Raw genomic sequence first — 6,000 nt, 5'->3', positions numbered from 1 at the left:
GAGAGAGTTTTCATTCTTCCAGTGTTTTAGAAAAGAACGATGGCATGATTCTTGCAGTCATGAGGCACAGAGAGACTGGGTATGACCTCAAGACATGGATAGTAGTGACTGAAGGAACTGGTGGCACATCATGGACATCCTGCATCCTCATGTGTTAGCTCTCATGCGAGAGACAGCAGGTCGGTTCTCATCTTCACATGGCACATGTCTATTAACTAAATTACTCCAGTGGCCAGCACAGTACACAGATCTGCCCAGATACAATCTGTGGGACCAGCTTGAGCATCAAGTTCGGCCCAGTGCTAGTTACAACATTAGAGAGCCAGCTTGCCTCAGGAGATAGTATAACAGCTTTATGATACCTTTCCCAAACGACAGGCCAGACGGGGTGCAATGTCACACTGATAAATGGACTTGTACTACTACTTTCTTTGTAAATTTTACCTGATTTTGCAGTCACTGATATAACATCACATACACTTGAAACCTGTTAAGTTTCATTTCACTTTCTCCTGTCCGAGTAGCTCCCCCCCCCCCCCCCCCTTCTCTCTCTTTGTCAATCAGCTGTTAAGATGTCCTGGATGATCTTCAGAGGCTTGCTGAACAGCCCTGCATAAAATTGGAGTATGGAAAGGGATTGTGAGAAGGAAAGTGGAATGAGTTTGCCAAGGAAATGGATTTAGTGTTATTGGTTGGGGAAGGAAGTATTTATAGTTAGAGATGCAAGGATTTGGTTCGGAGGAGTTAACCTGCAATAGGATAGGGTGCAGGGTTAAGTGGGGGATCTATTCTCTAAGGCTAGGCAAAAATATTGGGAAAGCTTTCGTGGAAACGTAATGGTGGCACTGAGTATGTAGCTACATTCAAAGGTGCCAAACTGGATGACATTTTCAGCAGTGATCAAGTGATATGGGGAGTTGGGTGGCAGAATGGCATGTAGATTTAAACACCAACATCTTGTGCAATTAACATATTGACTACTATACCCTTAATGATGGATGAGGCCAGGCCAACACACAGCACTAGGCTTGAGGCTCTACTGCGGCCACATGGCAGTCAACAAGTTAATGAAGTTATTGCTGTATTATTATTGTCTGTTCATAAATGGATTTTTTGTGTGTTGCTTCTGTAGAAAAAACTGACTGTCTTATTATTGATTCATGTTCCAAGTATCAATAGGTAGAAATGTACTGTTAGTGAAGGCAAAGCTGTAGGAGAGTTCCTCTGAGTGTATGTGCTTATCACACTACAGTAAAAGGCATTGGGCACTTAGCACACCAAGAGAGAAATTGCCCTGTCGTCAGCTAGCCTTTAAAATCAACAACATGTAATGCAAGCAAGGCTAAATCATCTGCAAGTTGACTGGAAATGAGTCTCCAATAGATGTATTACTAGCTCACTGCAGCATAGAATGTTTGTATAATGCTCTATGTTTACAATATTTGGATGTGGATGATTATTTATATTAGACTAATTTGTATGCCGAGACATGCTTGAGCAGTACTAATCAACGCCATCACCACTGCAATTCAATGCAACATGGCCTCCAGGCGATGTACTGCTTTTATACACTTGTAGAAATAAAATGTAAATGTCGTGTGACTAGGGCCTCCCGTCAGGTAGACCGTTCGCCGGGTGCAAGTCTTTCGATTTGACGCCACTTCAGCGACTTGCGCATCGATGGGGATGAAATTGTGATGATTAGGACAACACAACACCCAGTCCCTGAGCAGAGAAAATCTCCGACCCAGCCAGGAATCCAACCCGGGCCTTTAGGATTCACATTCTGTCGCACTGACCGCCCAGCTATTTGGGGCGGACACTTGTAGAAATGCGTGAATCAATATGATCTTTACTGTGATTAAATGCATGTCTTAAATTTAATGCTCACATGTTATGAGACAGCTGTTGACATTAAGTTATGTAACCAGCCCTACAAAAATATTCCTAATCCCTAAAGTTTATTTATAACACTGACAAAAAAAGTCATAACAGCAAAAAATAATTAATGTAGAGTAATGAAAGTTTGGAACAACATTTATCTAGTTAACCTATGTAAGTGATTGGTTTTGTTAATAATTTACAACACAGACAGGAAAAAAGTCTGTGACACCAACAAATAATTAATCAAACAATGGAAACTCCAGGTAGGAATATCAGCAATGTAGGAAAAGACAGACTGTCACTGGGGTGTATTTTTTCCTCTTTTTCTGCTGTTGTTTATTTTGTTAGATTTGTAGTGGGTCGTATACCAGCACTAGTGGGAAGTTGTGTCCTTGGCCGATATAACAGAGCAATATTTAGCCAATCCAATACACTGTCAGATGAATGTAGTATTACCTTTATCCTCTCTTCTGAAGAGTAGTTTTTTTCTTTTTTGGTGGTCTAGATAACCTCCATGCCATCTCCCTGTCGATCCAACTGCAGTGAACATCAATGGAATGCTTCTGCAACTTCTCTCTGTTGCGCTACTAAATAAATAGCCACACTTCTCACAAACAGGGGTATATTTTGCCCAACATTTTCATTACTAGTTTTCACAACACAACAAACAATTGCTACAATGATACCACTCTCTTGAGTACATTCAAACATCTGTACATGCATACTGTAGGACCTGAGAGAAAAACCAGAAAAACCACTGCTCTTCAGTTGTTCATTACGCCCTTGTTGGTGCGTCGTTTGCTCTATGGCTCTCAGATTCAGGCACTTGCTGCACCATGGCGCAAATGACTCCCGGACGACCAGTGGTTGTAACACTATTTTTACTAGTCCCCTTCTTGCCGTCTCCACCACTGCTCCACATTCACTGCACAAAAAAAGAAAAACACAGTTCCCATTTCCCACTACATTTATCCTTATTCAATTTACTCACGAGCATCTCTTGTCGACCATTTTCCAATGGTGTGTTGGGATGTTTACAAATATCCCGAAATGCTACACTACTTACCATAAAGACAGTTGCAGACAGGTACTCACAATACGCGAGTGTCTTATAATTGTGCCTGTCTGCAACTTGACGTGTCTTTTTTACTGGAAATAGTAATCTGCCTTTTCCTACATTGTTCCAAAAATAACTAATGTAGAGTAATGAAATTTCGGAAATACATTTATCTAATTAACATATGTAAGTGACTAACATTGCAAGATCACAGGTTAATGTAAACACAAGATAAGTCATTGCAAATGTGAAATTCTGACACATTAATAACGGGTGTAGCTGCCAGAATGTTGAATGCAAACGTGCATACATTGTGTTGCACAGGTGCTGAATGTCAGTTTGTGGAATTGAATTCCATGCCTGTTGCACTTGGTCAGTCAATACAGGGATGATATTGTGCAGATGGAGCTGTCAACCGATGATGTCCCATACGTGTTCGATTGGAGACAGATCCGGTGATCGAGCAGGAATGTGTCAACACACTGCAGAGTATGTTGGGTTACAACAGCACTATGTGGATGAGTGTTATCCTGTTGGAAAACACCCCATGGAATGCTGTTTATGAAGCAGCACAACAGGTCAAATCACCACACTGAATTTGAATTTGTAGTCAGTGTGCATGGGATAACCACGAGAGTGCTCCTGATGTCATACGAAATCACACTCCAGACCATAACTCCACATGTAGGTCAAGTGTGTCCAATATATAGACAGGTTGGTTGCAGACCCTCAGCTGGCTTCCTTCCAACTGAAGTTCCAACTAAAATTGCAAATAGCGGCAGTTTGGGGTCAGTGGAATGCACACTACAGGGCATCTGGATCAGAGCTGTCTTTGAAGTAACCGATTTGTAACAGTCCGTTGTGTCACTGTGGTGCCACCTGCTGCTGTAAATACAGTACGACCTGTCAGTCACACACAGAACACGATGGTCTTCCCTCTTGGTAGTGCCGTATGGCTGTCCAGAGCCTGGTCTTCTTGCGTCCTTACATTCTCGTAACCACCACTGCCAGCAATCATGTACAGTGGCTACATTCCTGCCAAGTTTTCCTGCAAAGTCACAGAAACAACGTCCTGCTTCTAGTAGCCTTATTACACGCCTCCTAATTCAGTGAAATGTTGATAATGGCGTCTTTGTCACCTTAAAGGCATTCTTGACTCACATCAACTCCCCACCTCCAATTTGTGTATTTAAAGCAAACCTGATTTGCATCCTTATAGCAGCCCAGTTGGCGCTCCCCATGCAGCTGTCAAGAAATTTTAATAGGCACCATTTTTCAGATTTAGAAACACGCATTCCAACTTTCATTTACATTGAACAACTCCTCCCTGGCATTGCGACATTTTTCCAGTCAGTGTATTATTGCTTTTTGTTGTATTGACCGTCTAGGATCATATAACAATTCCAATTCCTCTTCTTTCCTTGTTTTCTATATTTCCAGTACTTCATCTACTCTACACATTCTCATTTCCTTTCTTGTCTGTGTTGTTCCCAATTTCGTATTTCTTCTGTATTGAAAGCCTTATAAGCTTAATATTTTATTCTTAAAAAGGTCTTTTTTAGATTCTGTGATTTTTTTTTTCATTCTAAATCTTTACTTATTCGTGTAATCCATGCTATTGTTGCTATCTTCTTCCAGAAATACAGGAAAATTTGTTTCTTGGACCTGTTCTCATTCTTCTAAAAACGATTATCTTCTTTTAGCTATCTCTCCTGATATTTTCTCTATATCTTTGTACATCTCATTACTAATTTCCCAGCCTTCTGTCATTTGTGTTACACCATAATTTTTCTAATTATCCATCTTCCAGGTACCTCTATTCTGTCCAGCTTATAGTTCATAGTTAGGCATTGAGATCCATATAAACATTCTGGTTGAACACTGTGGTGTAGTGTTTTAGTTTCTTTTTTTACGTGTGCATTTCTTGTTGTAAATATTCCTTGTCAAACCACAAGCTCTCTCTATTTTGTTAACTGTTACATCTACTGCAAATTTTTCTAGTCCATACTGTTGTTTCTCCAAGGCATTTGAATTTACTTACTCATTCCATTTTTACCTACTGGTGTTTCTGTGGATTTTGGTACAATTTTCAGGAATTTTATTTTTTAAGCTGACATTTTGAGGCCAGTTCTGTCTGCTGTTTCTTTCAAAAGAGTTATTTGAATAACTGCATGTCAGATTTTCGGAAAGTATTGCAAAATCATGTTCTTAATACAATATTTTATGTAATTTTATACTGGCATTATAACTATAGAGATGTATTGAAAAACAGATCTAAGCAGAGGGGCTTCCTTAATTGCTCTGTGGCTTTCTCTGATCAGGTTCTCAAGTTCCAGTTACCTTAGAAATTGAACATATACAGTGTAGAATTATATGGGAGTTTGAGGCAACTGGAGTAGATGAAATGGGCTGAGACTTATGAATTCCTCATCTGCTCAAAAGCCTGGATACCTTCACACTCTACAACACTAGTACCCAACAAATAAAACCGTCCAGAAAATCCATGGTGTCTTTTCCACCTTCAAAGACTTAGGAATGAGACGTCATCCTGCTGATCACCATGGCACATGGGAATTTACCAAAATGACCCACCAGATGTAGCAGCCAAGGAAATGTTAAATGATAATCAGATGGTTCAGTGTGCTGTCCCTTATATGCTGGCACCTCACTGTGGATGTACAGAGCCATGCTTACATTGGAAAGACTGGCTAGAAGTGAAACACAATAACCTGCATCTAGTAAAGGTCATGTGTCCAAGGTGCATCCCTTCTAGTGCCACAAACAAGAGAGTCCACCTGACTTTGCATAGCACTCGGCCATGAGACACATGGGCTGCTGCTTCAGCTACAGGACCCCCCCTGCTTGTGGCATCTATGAGCGATGTTCAAAAGAAAAGGTATAAAACTCTTTAGGTATACTGAAGTCCTTATTCAAAAGGCCTGAGCAAAACTATCCCACTATTTCATGAGCCAATCAATTCCTTGTTTCCAGAATCCCTGTGAGTGTGACAGAAGCCAGTCCTCTTCATCGTCCAAGTTGAAGTGCTTCCCTCCGAGATG

This window comes from Schistocerca nitens, chromosome 1 (assembly GCF_023898315.1).
Source record: "Schistocerca nitens isolate TAMUIC-IGC-003100 chromosome 1, iqSchNite1.1, whole genome shotgun sequence".
NCBI lineage: Eukaryota > Metazoa > Arthropoda > Insecta > Orthoptera > Acrididae > Schistocerca > Schistocerca nitens.
This window is presented reverse-complemented; position numbering follows the sequence as displayed.